General features: G+C 38.3%; 1 protein-coding gene across 3 annotated transcripts in view; it reads left to right on the top strand.

The window, feature by feature from the left end:
• LOC105841531 (uncharacterized) overlaps positions 1 to 18,582 on the top strand; it is a 273,844-nt gene that overhangs the window by 181,629 nt on the left and 73,633 nt on the right. For 2 of the 3 annotated variants that reach the window (XM_038018428.2, XM_012689788.4), the window contains one exon: positions 8,825 to 8,876. The gene's annotated coding sequence lies outside the window, so the exon portion shown is untranslated. Of the gene's footprint in view, positions 1 to 8,824; positions 8,877 to 9,619; positions 9,832 to 18,582 lie in introns of those variants that run through there. The other variant, XM_062674641.1, reaches the window with a different exon arrangement.

Consider the following 18,582-nt stretch of genomic DNA (forward strand, 5'->3'; position numbering starts at 1 on the left):
TTGGTGTTAAATTAATTCCGAGGCTCGTAAACAACACAAGATGAATTCCACTATAGACTGTGGGTATCAAGGTATATATAAATATTATATACTACATAGCGTGCTATAACGGCTGCTCAAGAATTTCGCGGTAGAAACATACTCGATGGTGATACATATAGTTTGACGAGTGACACAGCCGACTGAGTTTCTCGCCCGATCTTCTCAGTGGGTCGCGTTTCCGACCTGGGGGTAGATTTTACGAGGTACTACTCTTGCTAGGGCCAGTGTTAGCAAATTCTCTCGGGTTGAGCCCGTGAGCTCACCTACTCGTCAGGGCGTAGCTGGTATAGTCTCTTAGGCTACCAGCAAACAGGTAGGGAAAATAAGGTGATAGATATCTATACGAGTTTGCAATATACCTATATGTAATTATGTTACCTATAAAGTCGACTTAAAACAAATTCCAATCGTTCTTATTGATTTATTGATCATAAGATATATGCTAACTTAAGACGTGGTATTGATATTGTTTTGTGTTACGACCATTCTAATCTGCTAAGCTAACCGCATGACATCGCAGTGGGAATAGGCAGAATGACATAGCTACTTGTGCCGGCTTGCAATACCTTTCGTCAATAGATAAACTGTTATCTTTGAGCCCGCGGTCCGCTCCCAACATCTGCAGAGCCTCCACCTCATAAAAAGTTCGGCCACCTGTCCGAAAAAAAATAAAACAATATAATAATAGATAAAATGTCAGATATTTCTTATAAATAATATCTTACAGTTTACGTTTTTTTTATATACTTTTATAAATAGGTAAGCCCTTACTACCGACATCAGAGAAGCAACCGGTCACTGCTTCCAAAAAAATAATCAAAAACTATTCTCCTCATTTGACATTATCATTAAAAAAACAAATTATTACTATCTGCAATTCCAATATTACCATAAACAAAATTCCTCTTCGGAACATAAATAACGTTTATTTAGCATAGCGTTCTCGGTAAATTCTTTAGCTCATGATTATACTGTTTGAAACACTTAATAAATCTAAAGTGTCGTCCACAAAGTGGCCCTTGGACGGCAGCTTGACATATTCTTGTTTTAACTTCCCACGTTCGCTTAGAATACGGATTCAGTTAACGAATTATGGTTTGAAACGATATGCCAAAAACGTGAAATTAACCCGGTCATCGTCCTCGTCGAACCCGTCGCTTGCGACGAAGGGCTCGGCGAGTAAATTAACCCACAGACACAGCCCACTGAATTTCTCGCCGGATCTTCTCAGTGGGTCGCGTTTCCGATCCGGTAGTAGATTTTGCGAAGCACGGCCCTTGCTAGGGTTCGTATTAGCAATGTCGTCAGGTTGGAGCCCCTAGTGAACTCACCTACTAGTTCGGTGTATCTAGAATAACCCCTCGAAGTTACTAGAATAGGTAGGAAAAAAAATATGTGTGGTTTCGTGGGACACCGGATAGGAACCAAGTTCCTTATTATAATATAAAAATATTAATTTTAAGTTCTATTCGAGGTATAAAGAAAATAATAATTCGCGTATACATTTTTTAGTATGATTTTTTATTGATAAAAAATAAAAAACTACTTTACAAAGTTATCAACTTTATTTTATTCACAATTATTTATAAAAAATATATAATAATAATATACAAAGAATCAGCTATTTATATGCACAATAATAATTAAGCCTAATTATGTTCTATCATAGAAAACCGTCATCACGTAGACTATACAATAGACACTGTATAGCCATCATACTAAGACTATACATAAATAATAAAAATCTTACGTTCCGGATGTTTTTCCCGGTTACGGTACCCCTCCGCATCGTCCCATGAGGAACTTCGTTATAAAAAAAGTGAAATTAATTATAAATTATCTACGCGGATATCTGCACCGAAACGCAAGTTGAAGGTATTTATCATTTGAAATTTAATTCGATTCTGATCATTCCTAACGTGCGCAGCCAAAACGAGATTAGTTAAGTAAATAGCTATATAGTTTTGGCTTTTGCCGAAATATCTGGACACTGCTGGATATAATAATAACACGTAAGTTCATCACGCAAGTTTGCCACGTACCATCCGGCTATGGAATGAGCTCCCCTCCACGGTGTTTCCCGAGCGCTATGACATGTCCTTCTTCAAACGAGGCTTGTGGGGAGTATTAAGCGGTAGGCAGCGGCTTGGCTCTGCCCCTGGCATTGCTGAAGTCCATGGGCGACGGTAACCACACACCACCAGGTGGGCCGTATGCTCGTCTGCCTACAAGGGCAATAAAAAAAAAAGGATTTTAGGATTCCCTGTGTTACGGATACCGGATACTGAAAATCATACGTATGTAAGTTTCAATGCACATATAAATATTAAAAACGAAGAGCAAAAAAAACTGTTCAACACATGAATGTTTTTTTTTATTACTTAGATGGGTGGACGAGCTCACAGCCCACCTGGTGTTAAGTGGTTACTGGAGCCCATAGACATCTAGAACGTAAATGCGCCACCCACTTGAGATATAAGTTCTAAGGTCTCAAGTATAGTTACAACTGCTGCCCCACCCTTCAAACCGAAACGCATTACCGCTTCACGGCAGAAATAGGCAGGGTGGTGGTACCTACCCGCGCGGACTTACAAGATTTCCTACCACCAGTAAAACGAATAATTACATGTACGAGTAATTACATACATAGACGGTGTTCAATAATCTCTAGCAATAGGTACTAATGAGGTTGGAACAGATGACAAGCCGTTGCCTCGACGAGTACTGAGAGAGTTAGAACGTACGCCGAGAATATGTAATCGATGGATTGTTTATTGGCTTGTAATGTTTGATTTATTTGATGAATATATTGTAGCTAAGCATCGAAGCCTCCTGAATCGCGTTATGAATTTGATAATGAGCAGATGTTATTATCTCTTTTGGTCTTGTTTTACGTGACCCCACTCACATTGAGGGGTGAAGTTCAATTCTTAATTTGAAAGCCATAACCAAATCCCAAGACTGTTTCGTGGCAGAAGTAAGCAGTATTGTGTCACTTACTTATGCAGGCTCAAAATATCAGTAAATACTCAATTATGAAAATTCAGTGTTAAATGTTTCCGAATTTGTTTTTGTTGTTTGCTCGATGTGGGGATAGAGCCCACGACCCTCGGCACAATAGTCAGGGGCACTAGCTACTGCACCTTTTTTTTCTTTTTTTTCCTACCTAAGCTGAGAGCCTTGATAGGCTATATCAGCGTAACCTTAACTAGTAGGTGAACGTTGTTGACACGAACCCTAGCAAGAGCCGTGCTTCTCAGAATCAACCACCGGATTGGAAACGCGACCCACTGAGAAGATCCGGCGAGAAACTCAGTGCGCTATGTCTGTGGGTTAATTTACTCGTCCAGCCCTTCGTCGCAAGCGACGGGTTCGACGAGAACGATGACCGGTGCTTGAGGTACCTAAAAGCACCGTTAGTGGATCCGGAGGCTACTGCTCCACTAAGTCAGTCCTTAACATTAACTGCGAAGTAACACTTTCATCGTGAAAGTTGCTCGTGATTACGTTTTACTTACTGACGTATTTTCTCTGTCAAGTAACTAGAATTCTAGTATGGCACTCCATGTCATCCAATAAAATTCCTCCTTCATCACAATGCGAGGGAATTAGAAATCAAAATTATAATCCAATCAAAGCTCAAATAGGATTCAAACAGGAACAATAAGCTGTTTCATTAAGCCTTAAACGCAACATAGTAAATAAAATTGCGTAGTATAGAAAGATAGCATTGTATGTATTAAACCGCTTGTTAGATGATGAAAAGATTTAGGCTTGAGGCCCATTGTGAGAGGTTCTCTCTTTTTACTTCTTTAGAACAGTTGGACTTTACGAGGACTGTGCTCACAGATGCTAATGATAAGGTAACCTCAACGACACGGGCAAAGGTTGCGCATTATAATCTCACTCATCTGCCAGCGTAAGCTGCCTTAAAATTCCATGACTCCGACGTTTATATGATTGACTGCGACTGGTTATAGTCAAAACTCTTGCAACATTTAACGCGCACGAAACTCGACCACAAAAGCCAGTAAGTTCGACAACAAAAAAAAAGCTCACCCAACAATTCCTATAACTTAAACAAACGCACCTTTAGCTTCAGCCGAAGTCATAACAAGAAAATTTATGCGATAAAACTTTGTATCAAAAATAAATCCATAGCTTCGGCTCCGATGAATGGAATTACAAGAATTCGCCGCCAACAATAACAAAAGCCGAATGCAAAACGAAACAAAAACTACGAGCCACCCATGACGAATACCAGACCTTCCGCCGTAGAAAATGGCCGCAACAATGACTTAAATAACATTATATATCTACTGCGCGACACACGAACTAATTACGAAACCAAACATCGCCCAAAATGTGGGTGTCGGAGCGTAGATCGGAAACACTCGGTTGTTTGAGAAGCCAAGCTCCTAGCAGAGCCGGCTACAATGAAATAGCCTGCCCAATGTTGACCCTAGCGTAACCCCCGCGTTCTCACGCTATCCTGACGACTTTTCTCATGTTAAAGGAAATAAAAATTGTTTAATTTTACACTAGAGGGCGCCTGCTCCTAAATGAGTTAAACAAACAAATTGAAGAACAAATATTGATACTGATTATTCGACACTCGGTCTAGCCGTTTGCACACAAAGGCGGCTTTTAGGTCACAAAAGAAGTGGTAATTGGGTTCTTGTGTGATCACTGAACACTTTTCTTACTCTTTTACTTATTTGGTGATACGGAATTCACGTGTGGGCCAACAGCTCACTCAATTTCGAATCTCATTCAGTATAAACTGTTTATTTACGTATATTTGATTTGAAATGAACTTTACGAAGTGCATTTGTGAACCGGTTCAGCGCATGACGGAGACCCTTAAGGCTGCATACATTCGTATTTCGTCATATTTGTACGAGAGTATTATTACGTTGCAGTTGTATTAGTTCGAGATGTCACAGCTTATTCGTCAAAACAGTACTTTCAAGTGGGAACAGCGGTTTTATGTTTGTAGATAAAAATAGAAAAGAATGTATTCTCAAAGTACCCAAAATTTTGGGTTAAGTATAGATACTATATCTTGATATTAAACATATAGTATGATGCCTCCCTTAGTATATAAGAAGAAGTGTGAAAGTAGCCCCCGTAATCAACAAATTAAAGAACGGACGGTTAGCGTGGTATGGACATGTGATGCGTAGAGAGAAGATGTATGTGATTAGGAGATGGTAGTGCACTACCATTTCCATACATCTCCTACTCTTCCCCCTCTACCTTGCAAGGTAGAGAGGAAAGAGGTCGACCGAAGAAGATATGGATGGAGTGTGTGAATGACGATATGAGAGAGAGAGAGAGGAGTGAGTGTTGAGATGACGGCTGATAGAAGAGAATGGAAGAGAATAATTAGCTGTGCCGAACCCAGCTAGTGGGATGAGGTGAAGAAAAAGAAGAAGAAGGTGATGCCTGCCTTGGTTTCCTCTGAGATCCCGTCCCTATTTTCCTAACAACAGTCGTTCATCATCAGTCATCAGTCAAAGCAATTCTCAACTATTCTCCTCTCTAGCTCTCTAATATCGAAGAGCCAGATTGCTTTTTATCTAGTGAGCCCACATGATATATAACCATCTTAGCTATTTCTACAAAACAATGATATGGCTTAGGCGGCTGTTGGGGCTTAATTGAGAGTTCACATTCGTGCATTAAGACTGCAGCTTTCACGTTTGATTCTCTAGAGACTCTGATATAAAGTAAACATCACGTGGGTCGTGAGATTATCCACCCATCTACTGGAATACAATAAACAGTTTTACGTACCTTGTCGCATTTAGTTAATGCGCAGTCCATTACAATCGTTTCGTCCAAAGATTTATGTGTTTTCCCAACATCTAGATTTCTATAATCACCACAAATCATTTTGTTTAGTGTAAAACGCATTATAATATTGTATTCTCGTTAAATTTCAATCTATGAAAATGATGAATGGCAGATAATAAATTTAACGTCTTCATTCAAACAGTAATGTTTGCCAAATGATGTATCTACGTCTTGTTCATTAATGTGTTTTGTTAATATAATTGTTGCGTTTTGAATTTAATGCCAAGTTTATTGCTTAATTTGCGGAGAGCGCTAGCTGACGTATTATTGGGAGAAGGGAGATGGTTGAATTCATGAAGCTACTTGGTAATATTAGGACACTGCTTCGTGCTCTTAGCTCGGATCCAGACCCGCTCTTTAAATCTAACTACATATTTCTCAACAGTATTTTACTTGACTTTCAATCGCTTCTGATTATCCGGGTGATGGAAGGCCGGCTATTATCAACCCACGCTGGTTCTGACCCAGCGGGGTATTCCGTAGGATAGACCATTCTAACCGGCGCCATCTAGGCGGTCGTGGCGTCGACGACCGCCGGTCCGGCGTCTCGAGGGGGAGGGTGATGGGAGAGATGTGCTCCGCACTAAGCGCTTCACTTTCCCCCCTTTGCCTTTTCATGAGTTCTGTCTCATGCGAGGTTTGGATGCTGGTTGTTGACAGGAGGTTTGAGTCGGTTCAACTCCAACATGCCCCGGCTTCCATCCCACCGCACGGGTACGTACCGTCCTGTCTATTTCTCCCGTGAACAAATCCAGTGTACCAATTACAAGAATGAGTCGTCAGTTACGCAATACAATAATTGAGACTGATCTCATATCTCAAGTTTTGTGCATTCTCGCTTGTGATGTCCATGGGCCCCACTTACCACTAAATCAGGCTCTGAGCTCAAACAGTCGTAGAATAACACGCATTTTTTGTAAATATCAACTTTTAAAGTAAGTTGTTTATATCTAAATTAGCCTTCAACTTTAACTGCTATTCCTAACAATAATTTCCAACTTAAATAATAATTCTTTATGTTTGATTATGTTGTGAAATTTTCTAAAATAATCGCGCTTTTATTTCATTAATTAATCATTACTTTTAAAATTAATTCATCTACTTTTTATTCAAATTTATATTCCTATTTCAATATAAGAATTTAAAAGGCGCTATGTGAAAATAGCAACAAAACAGGTTAATGTTACGTTATATAACCAAACGCTAAAAACGCTTTTCCGACACAAGAACCTATCTACATGCTTCATAACAAAACGCTTAATCCAATATCCCAAATCGAATGAAATAATCAAAATGTGCGCACCCACATCCACGTGTCTCATAGACCATTATCCAAATCCAAGTGACTTACGTACACTAAGCAGATCTGATAACAATACATATCATTCGTGACTAAAGATGTAATCAAAGCCACAGAAGTGTGAGTGTAGGAGCCGATTTTAAGGTGAATTTAATATTATAATGTAATATGTTCTGTTATGAGCCTTGCGAAACCGTTGATTCAAATTTATAGCGGTGCCACTTAGCTCTTTGGCTTCATAGAGCCTAAAATATTAAAGTGTAGATATTTAAATATACACATACACATATAGATATGTAACTATACTTGAGACCTTAGAACTTATATCTCAAGGTGGGTGGCGCATTTACGTTGTAGATGTCTATGGAATCCAGTAACCACTTAACACCAGGTGGGCTGGGAGCTCGACCACCCATCTAAGCAATAAAAAAAAACATAAAATTCATCTGCTCGTTGACTCGGTGGTGCAGTAGATAATGGCCCTGACCGTTGCGCCAAGGGTCATGGGTTCGATTCCCGTATCGGATTAACATTGTGTGACAAACAGATTCGTTTGCTTATTAGCTTATTTATATAGCGTCGGGATGCTTATTACCTTACTTCATAGAATTATTTTTATAGTAAGCTCTTACCGAGAGCTTCACACTACGTGAATGACCTGGTGGTTATTATCTATATACACATATAGATATATAGAACATACTTATATGTGCTTAAATATACACATATTTAAGCACATATATGTATGTTTATCAGTCTCTGGTACCGATAACACGAGGAATCCTAAGTTGGGCCGGATGACCGTGCGTGACGTATTCCCGGCTATAAAAAAAAATTGAACCGTAACAGAAGTTTTGATTATGTCTGCGATTCTCGAGAGCTGAAGAAAATACTATATAGCTCGAATCAGTTACTGGTGGTGGGGAGTGATTGCCTAATTAAGAATACAGCTGGACTCAGCTGGTATCTCTTATGACAAGGCTGTCCACTATTGTCCAGACAACGGCTCGCTACGCATGCTTTAATCAGAAAATAGATTTGAGTATAATGTTTTTTTCTTTTTTTTTATTGTTTAAATGGGTGGACGAGCTCACAGCCCACCTGGTGTTAAGTGGCTACTGGAGTCCATAGACATCTACCACGTCAATGCGCCACCCACTTTGAGATATAGTTCTAAGTTCTCAGTATAGTTACAACGGCTGCCCCACCCTTGAAACCGAAACGCATTACTGCTTCACGGCAGAAATAGGCAGGGTGGTGGTACCTACCCGCGCGGACTTACAAGTGGTCCTCCCGCCTGTAATATAAATATACTCGTAATAGTTTGATTAAAAGAATTCTTTGTCAAACATATAATCAATATTTAGTATAGTTTATCTTTATTCTTGTAACATTCCATTTCCAAGACATCATTTGAAAGTGAAGCTACCTCTTACTTTTTTTTTTTTGAAAATATGTTTGTCTGGAAAATATTTTGTTTTTTTATTATTATTTACTGCGGCTTTTGTAGTAAATTTAATTAGCCCGTACGGATATGCAGGTTGGTTTGGTCTGTCTTAGGATATAAGCACCTATGAAAGAAACAGCAGTTAAGAGCTTACAAAACATTTTCTCTTGTTTCAGACCCACCATCATCCTCATCCGTTCAGCTTTTAAGAAGAACGAAATTACACAGGTATCTAAGTAGATTGTTAATGATATTTATTTATTTATACTAAATTATATTGCATTGTGAAAGAAAAAGTTTATAATTCGTTAATTTTAGATCAGATCTTAGTACGTAATATACATACCTACAGATATTTAATATACATATTACCCTGGAAAAGACATTTCATATTTATCATACAAATATCTTTCCTTGGCGGGATTCGAACCCGCGACCCCCTTTTTAGTGACCAAGTCACTTACCACTACACCAGACTACTAACAACTACAAGACTACTACTAATTAATTTAAATTATAAGTTTGAACATTATTAAGTTTCGATTGCCAAAGACTATGGCTTCTATAGTCACTTATTTCGCCAAGACTACGCTATGGAAAAATAAATACTAAAGACAAACAATATTAATCTATTCTCAATTAGACCACAGACCTTCACAATAAACAATAGTATATTATATGCGTCTATATATGTGTGTGTCGAATATATGGTAGTATGTGTACCTAATGTTTTTCTTATCAATTTAATGTATTTTTTATGCGTAATAAAAAAAAATAGCATTCTGCACTCCTTCTCTATAAGTGTGGAAAATTTCATATTCCTCGCAAGTTTCGTAAAAAGGGATACAATGTTTTTGCTTCACTTATTAATATATACCTAGATACTAATCAGAACTCATTATCGAAACAATTACTTCGACATTGTAAAAGAAATAAAAAAATATTGCAAACGTCAAACTGATGATCATAAATCTAGATGAGATTTCAATAAAATAGTAATGAAAAATCATTAAAAGAACATTATATATATTGTCTGAATTGATTTTTTTTATTCGTTGCGAATGTGTACATTTATTTTAATTGTATTCGATAAATTATGTGTAAACTTTAGGAATTCGAGATTTGCTATTTTTAAAATAACGTGCTCTGGGTATCAAGATACTGTTTCCGGTGCCGAAACGACGTAAGTACAAAGAAAAAGTTTTCACTTACTACGCTAGACATAAACCACAAAATGTGACTGCTCCACGCTAGACATAGTGCTTTTTTTTTTCAGGGATTTTATGACCCGGTAACTAAGACCTTTAAGTCATGTCTTATTTTAATTTATATTCTTATTTTTATGAAAAATGATGATATGGAGTGAAATGAAATGATAAGAGATGGTATGCGATGAAATATAATCTTAGTAAAATGGTGGTCATTTACTGATTTTTTTTTCAGTGGGCTTTTTGGAGGATCCCGATAAATTACGTCCAGCGATTTTGTTTAATTTTCCCACATTTGTGCACAGTTACCAAATAGTTAATAAGCCACCGTTATTACACATTTAAGCCTGAAGAAACACTAAATAGACAAAATAAAACAAATCACACTACTTCACTCCTCGCGTTCCCGCCAAAAAGTCCAGACAGAGTGCTTTTACGTAAGTGTTAAAAACCTACGCGTATATTTTTGCTACTTTACATTAATATCACACCCCGCCATAAATTCACCAGGTCATTACCCATGACAGGAGACAAATGACATAACGGGCTAGCTCTCTCGTTCATTTGTCAATTGTGGATGTCAGCTGCCATGCGGCACTTTCTTTCATTTAAAAACTTCACGTCTCAATTATAAAGTTATTTACGATGCATTGTCGCAGTTATGCCGATGACTTCATTAACTGAAGGACCGTTTTAAAAACCCTTTCAAAGATTCTTTTGTTAGAGACGTATCGAAATATCATAACGTCAAGACATAGTAACTGTAATTGCTTCAACTATCGGCTTCTTACGAATTTCAAGTAATTCTGGTCTTATTGCCGGTAAATCCCCGGATTGCCTAGCCCTAGAGAAACTTACTTTGGTTGTTGGCGGGAAAGAGCACTTGTCGACCACCCACGTGTTGTGCTGACCAAATAAAATCTCTGATACGTCTACGCCGAATTCAGACTATCATCATGAGGAAGGAAACGTATTTACAGCAAGTTCACATAAACCACTTGAACAAAAGGCGAAGTGTTTGGGTCTCAATTAATAAGGGCGTTTTGCGCTCGTGTCCATGGCCTTTCTGATTTCTGTCGCAAATCAAGGATGCTTTCCACTTTGCTGCTAATGCAATGTTATGTAATCGTAATAATGTTTCGAAGGCAGCGTCAGTTTCAAGCTGTGATGATCATGTGTCGCTTGTACCGGTTTACCGGAACAGGTTTTTATATTCCATCACAGCTTGGTCATCACAATCACCAACATCATCAGTCCACAGAAGTCCACTGATGAACATGGGCCTCATGTAAGATGACTGATCCTGCGGTCACAATAACCGGTCCTGCGCTGCCAGCATCTACCTGATTTCCGCAAACTTTAACAGGTTATCCGTTCACCTCATAGGAACTCCACTCACGCCGGGTTTTTTGGAGATTTTTTTGGCCTCAGCAGTCACGTGTTCTCCGAGCCCTGCCCTTCAACTGCCCACTGCCACTATAACCTCGCAATCATTCTGGATATATAATCTCTCTTCGTCATCATCATCATCAACGCCATCGCAATATACGGGTTATATATTCAAAAATAGCTATTTTCCCGTTTAAGGTATAATATTATACCAAAGCGGCTGCTGTTTTAGCTTTCGTCAAGAATAAGATTTAGATCGGCATAACTAATTTGCGACTGTACCCTAGATCCATACTACAGGATTTATGTGTTTACTAACCCAACCAATACCTTATAGGGAACCGTACCAAATACAAATTGAGTTACGACGATGGCTCGCTGATAATCTATGATTGTTGAATTGCGAATTTGAACTAATTAACTTTATGATTGAATGCATTTTTAATCACACATACATATCGATCGAACGGTTAGGGCATTTTGTAATCGGTGGAATTCGCTGATGAATGTCTTGTCAAAATGTCTAAACAAAACCAGTTGTATAGTTGTATGATCGGAGGCGCTGGAGGGACATTACTAGAAGTAAAATCCTGTCGAAATATGATTGTATACTAGAAGTAAAATCCTGTCGAAATATGATTGTATGTATTTAACTTGTATTTAACAATTTGAGTAATTTATTTGTATCTGCATAAATTCGCAGACTAACCTACAGGCCACGGAATCTTAAGTGAACAGCGGGGGCAATATAAAATTCCACGTGAATGATGCCAACTTAAGAATTGAGCTGAAAGTCTCAATTACATAGTCTATTGACGGCTGCCTTACATTTAAATCATCATAACCTCTTCCCGATATAAATAGTCCTACTGATGGTACCTCCTCGCGCTTACAACCCTCCCTACCACTATTAAAGTCATCAATTGACGTCAATAGTTACGTTCGGTAACTGCTGATCATGATTTACCTAAATTGCCGCATATATGTCAACAAATATAATTGAGCGCAAAAGTGGCCTAATCCACATTTTTTTTACATTCAAGCTTATATGACGTATATTCGAATTTATTTAAAATATAAGAAATTCTGATGCAAAACCGGCCTCTCCATAGTTTCACCCATAGATAACAGATAGCTTTGTAAACATTATTTTTGCGCGTATTGTTTGTTTGCTAACTCAAATTCAAATTCATGAAAATTCAAACCTAATTGCCTGCATACTAACTATAGTAAGCTTAGGCCACTTTTGCGCTAATGGCCTCAATTGTGTTGTAAGTTAATTTTATGATAAATAGTACGTCAATCGTACTACTTACTATTATAAAATAGACACAGACAAGGACGCTCTCAAAAGCTTCCTGTATTGCAATTTTTCTATCTTACTCATTAACACGTCGAAAAGCTTTTCGTTAGGATCGTTTCACACTGCGATATGTGCCGATTTTGTGTGCAATATCTTTAATCTGGTGCAGTTAAGTATCTTCAGCACAATTAGTAGAAGGTTATCTGCACTAATATTATAAAGCTGAAGAGTTTGTTTGTTTGAACGCGCTAATCTCAGGAGCTACTGGTCCGATTTGAAAAATTCTTTCAGTGTTAGATAGCCCATTTATTGACAAAGGCTATACAAAATCACGGTAAGACCAATACAAGTGGAGCACCAATAAATAATGTTTCAAAATATTTTCACTTTCTGCGTAAATGAAGTGGGGGGTAAAATTTAGCGTTATGCCAAAGTAACTATTCCACGCGGACGGAGTCACGGGTAAGAGCTAGTTTTTAATAATCCGATGTATTAAAGTTTATACTATGAGTAAATTGTAGACTTCATCGAAGTGATAGTGTGTTCTGTGTTCTGTTATTATCAGTTATTTGTTTATGAAGAGACTTGCGAATTATCGCGTTTTTCTGTATGTTCCATTTAGCTAATATAAAGACATAATTACAGTTAAGTGACTGGTTTCGTTGGGAAATGTTTTTTTTTTTTTGGTAATTGATCTACTAATCCCATTGTAAGCCGGCCCGAAAAAGCACCTATGAGCTTTTTACATGCTCGTGCAAATAGTTAGTGTGAATGCGACTTTACATCTGCGGTAGGTAGCATGGTCGGTGGTCGAAATTTCTAACTATAGATGTTGCGAATTTATTTATTTTTTATTTTAAATTTATGGTAGTGCGTTAAATGAAAGTGTTGATATGAGATCGTAATCATTTCGTCGCTACGTCGGTACGTGTCAAAAATAATTCCATAAATATCTTTGAATACGTGATACAAACAGATCTATTATTTTTTTATTCACATCGTGTTGACGTGTGAATCGATTCAAAACTTACTTAAAAGACTAATTCACTACAGACTATTCTAAATTTGGGGATAGGAATTTTTGTTTGGAAAAACAAGGTATTTCTGACGTCTTTTTTATTTATTGCTTAGATGGGCGGACGAGATCACGACATTATAACAAAATATTAAAAAAAAAAATATAATATTAAAAAACAAAAAAAGACATGCCCGCTGAGTTTCTTGCCAATTCTTCTCAGGACGGAGGCTCTTGTTCTTGTGAATTGGCGGTAGTTCTTTTGACGTTCAACAAGTATGTACTTTCATTTTTGTATGTTGAATTAAAAAAAAAGTTTTTTTGATTTGATTTGATTTGATTTGACACACCTGTTGCTAAGTGGTTACCAGAGCTCATAGATACCTACAACGTAAAACAACGTGATTATTATTTAGTTTATCATTTGAGTGGTTCGTTACAATGATATATTCGAAAAATCGAATACTTATAAAAAATATTAAACACTAGCTGACCCGGCAGACTTCGTAGTGCCTCAATCGATAAATTGACTGTGACTATACTGAGACCTTAGAACTATATCTCAAGGTGTGTGGCGCATTTACGTTGTAAATGTCTATGGGCTCCAGTAATCACTTAACACCAGGTGGGCTGTGAGCTCGCCCACACTTCAAAGCAATAAAAAAAAAAATACACGACAAACAAAAGGAATCCGTCCGATGGGGGACACATCTAAGGAAAAACAAAATTGTTATTTTTATTGAAATCCGAGCATTTTCATTCATTTATCTACTTTTATACCTTTTCTGGACTTCCACAAAACAATCAAGACCAAAATTAGCCGAATCGGTTCAGCCGTTCTCGAGTTTTAGCCAGACTAACGAACAGCAATTCATTTTTATATATATTATTATAGATAATTAAAATTGTGAGATTAATATAAAAAAATACACTCATAATTAATAATGCTGATTAGCTCAAGTTCAACAGTCACAGTCGAGATAGCAAGCTGCAGCATCTTATTCAAAAGATATGCATCTAAGGAGTGCCTCCCTTCGATCCGTTTTAGATACGCGACGTGCAGTCGTGAACGAAAGTGACTTTTTATTTTTCTAACATACTGGTGATAACTGGTTTTCTAACACTTACTGGTGGTAGGACCTCTTGGGCCCGCACGAGTAGGTACCACCGCCCTGCCTATTTCTGCCGTGGAGCAGTAATGCGTTTCGGTTTGAAGGGTGGGGCAACCGTTGTAACTATACTGAGACCTTAGAACTTATATCTCAAGGTGGGTGGCGCATTTACACTAAAGATGTCTATGGGCTCCAGTAACCACTTAAGAGCAGGCGGGCTGTGAGCTTGTCCAAACATCTAAGCAATATAAAATAAATAAAAAACTTTCTTGTTACTAGTACCGTCAACATTCGATATAAATATAGGTGTGTAGTGCTAAAACTGTGACTTAGAACTTATGTCTCGGGGAAGGTTGCGGCATTTACGTTGTAGATGTCTATGGGCTCCGGTAACCATTTAACACCAGGTGAGTCGTGAGCTCGTCCACCTAAGCAACAAATAAAATAAAAAATTCAAAACCCAAACCTCGTGTGAGGACCCGTTTAGCAGAGAATAGGCCGTGAATTTTTCTGCCTACCTATGTAAAAGCCTGTACATAAAACTTTAGATTATCTTTTTTTCTTTGTCACCAACATTAGTTGAATAATAAAGATCTCCAACATGTTTTTAAATAAAAATACAATAACACTTTCGTTCGCAAATGTACCTACGCCCCAAACGAGATCCGAATCGTGTCGATTCGATCCGATGTCTCAATTAAGTGTTTTATTGGCCAATTTGTTGCGTGCCGCGACCGAAACAAAACAAAAAACAAAAAAAAAACAATGAAATTTATTACGTTTCATATATGAAAAGATGTTTTTACGCCTTTTAATATGAGTTTAATTGATGTAACGAGCCGATGGATTTATCGGTGTGATTTTTAAAATGTTCACGCAAGTTTTAAGGGTTTTTGTTTTAAGGGTCCTTAAAACAAATTAAGAGTAATTCTCATCACTCCTGGTCTCCAACCTGGTCTTAAGTGGTTATTGGAGCCCATAGACATCTACAACGTAAATGCACCATCCACCTTGAGATATAAGTTCTAAGGTCTCAGTATAGTTACAACGGCTGCCCCACCCTTCAAACCGAACCGCATTACTGCTTCACGGCAGAAATAGGCGGGGCGGTGGTACCTACCCGTGCGGACTCAAAAGAGGTCCTACCAGCAGTAAGTTGCAACGGCTGCCCCACCCTTCAAACCGAAACGCATTACTGCTTCACGGCAGAAACAGAATCTCTTTTGAACAAAAGTCTTAGCACTCGGGACACTTGAGGTAATTTTAAGTCAGACAGATAGCGAGCGGCTAAAATAATATTTATAAACACTAAATAGATGGACGGGGTTGTTTAGAAAGTAAGTAAACCACAGCACTTTCTTCTCAATCACCCCTTTTCCTTTCCAAACTTCCACTGTCCCGGTCTGTTATTTCCCCTAGTTTACTTGGTGATAGGTCATATTCGCACGCCTTCACTATGAAGGATGCGATAGCCGTATTACACCGGTCATCGTCCTCGTCGAACCCGTGGCTTGCGACGAAGGGCTCGACGAGTAAATTAACCCTCAGACACAGCCCACTGAGTCTCTCGCCGGATCTTCTCAGTGGGTCGCGTTTCCGATCCGGTGGTAGATTCTGCGAAGCACGGGTCTTGCTAGGGTTCGTGTTAGCAACGTCATCAGGTTTGCACCCCGTGAGCTCACCTTTTAGTTAAGGCTACGCTGATATAGCCTCTGAAGCTTCTCAGTTAGGTAGGACAAAAAAAAAACTTATTACAAAACTATTTAGACATCGTTACGAATCCAAATTCCAAAGTGAGAACTTAATTCTAATTGGAGTCAAATTATTTTGTTTTATAAATACTTATTCGATCATTAAAATCGATAGTCGAAAAGTAACGTGATAATGTATGAGTTTAATTAATTACTAATTTTCAATTAACCATCGCGAATGCAGCATGCCAAATTAAATTACAACCCATCTTTGTTTTCGCTCTGTGCACTTACGAGCGAGTTTTTTAACTTTCTCGATAGCGTAAAAGTGAACTCAAATTTGTAAGCTGTTGAACGGGGCCCCTAGCGGCAAACGTAGACAATTTACTTTACCTACCTATACTGATAGCCTTGAGATGCTATTTCAGCTTCACCCTAACGTTTGTAGGTGAGCTCACGGGGCTCAAACCGGAGAGTTGCTAACACTGACCCTAGCAAGAGCAGTGCTTCGCAGAATCTACCACCGGATCGGAAACGCGATCCACTGAGAAGATCCGGCGAGAAACTCAGTGGGCTGTGTCTATGGGTTAATTCGCTCGTCGAGCCCTTCGTCGCAAGCGACGGGTTCGACGAGGACGGTGACCGGTGCTTGTGGTGCCTAAAAGCACCGTTAATGGATCAGGAGGATCCGTAATGACGTGCTTTGGGCGACGTCAACGGTTTACCATTCGGTGTACAGGGTCGGGTATGTAGTTTACGTAGACAAACGTTCCAACTCCATACAAATTTGAGTTAACTTTTACGCTATCGAGAACGTTAAAATACTCGCACTAAGCACACTGGTCGCGTGGAGGCGAGCTAAATGTTTTTGTAGCGTATCGCGTGGTCCGGTAACCGTTTTTAATCACATTTAATAGTCGTAATTCCGCCAGCGTTTCCCACTAACAGCTAGGAGGTTATTTTTTGCGGACATACGGGTCTGTGTGTGGTCAGGTGAACGTTTTTGCCTGTAATGAGTTTATGAGTACTGCAATAACTATGTATAACGACAAACGTTCATGTTAAGGTGTTGGAGTGATCGTCTGAGTTTCTTATGATAAAGACGCAGATTTTCATGGATAGTTTTTATTCTGTCGGCGATACAATTTTTTGTGTCCGTACTCAGTGACGACGCAAGAACAAAAGGGGGGAGCACACGAACGACGTTGACATATATTACACGAGTGACAGCTGTCAGTTGGTATTAACATAAAGATGCTTTTAGGAATTATACAATTCTAACATGAGGCTATATATGAGTCGTCTATTATCAAAGGTGGCAATCTGTGCATTTGGACAAAAAAAATGTTATTGATATGTCAATACAGATTGATTTGAATATAATCGTCTCCTTCAAAGAATACGGTTCAAAACCTGCATTAAATAAAGGTTAATACTTAACCTGTTTTTTATCTAAGATGTCGTTCAGAAGAGTTTTGTGACTGCCAATAGAATACAAAGTCAATAATTCGTTTTTTTGATTTACCAATAATTGTCCAAAAGTCACATTGCCGGCTTTGATAATAGTCGACTCATATACATAGTATTGTCTACGGTTTTGCGAATTAAAACTTTGTATTTTTATTTATTTTTCATACCGACAGTTTTGAATACATAACAGTTTTCGTAGTCACCGGACGACTAAATTCAGTAATATAATGTCACAATAATATATTGTTAAAATATAATAATAATCAATAATCATAACGTAAAGATACTGGAAAATACGATATTAAACTATAAAGGTACGTTTATACGCATCTGTTAAAATATTATCAGACACGCAATTATAGAAAAACAGTCTTAAAAAATTGCCGGTGATGGTTGCGTCTATAGCCTATGGCAGCAGTGGTTGGTTCTTCTTAGTCAGAATCTACCTCACGATACGCGCCACGTCAAGAATGACCGCTTTTTGTACGAGGACTCAATGTTTTATAGTTTCGATCCGAGCTTGATAAACATTAGATTTGTGGAACGAAGTTCTTTATGGGACGATGCGGAGGGGTACCGTAACCGGGAAAAAACGTCCGTAACGTAAGATTTTTTTTATTGCATCGAAATTAGTGGACGAGCTCACAGCCCACCTGGTGTTAAGTGGTTACTGGAGCCCATAGACATTTACAACGTAAATGCGCCACCCACCTTGAGATGTAAGTTCTAAGGTGTCAGTATAATTA

This window comes from Bombyx mori, chromosome 21 (genome assembly GCF_030269925.1).
Source record: "Bombyx mori chromosome 21, ASM3026992v2".
Lineage (NCBI taxonomy): Eukaryota > Metazoa > Arthropoda > Insecta > Lepidoptera > Bombycidae > Bombyx > Bombyx mori.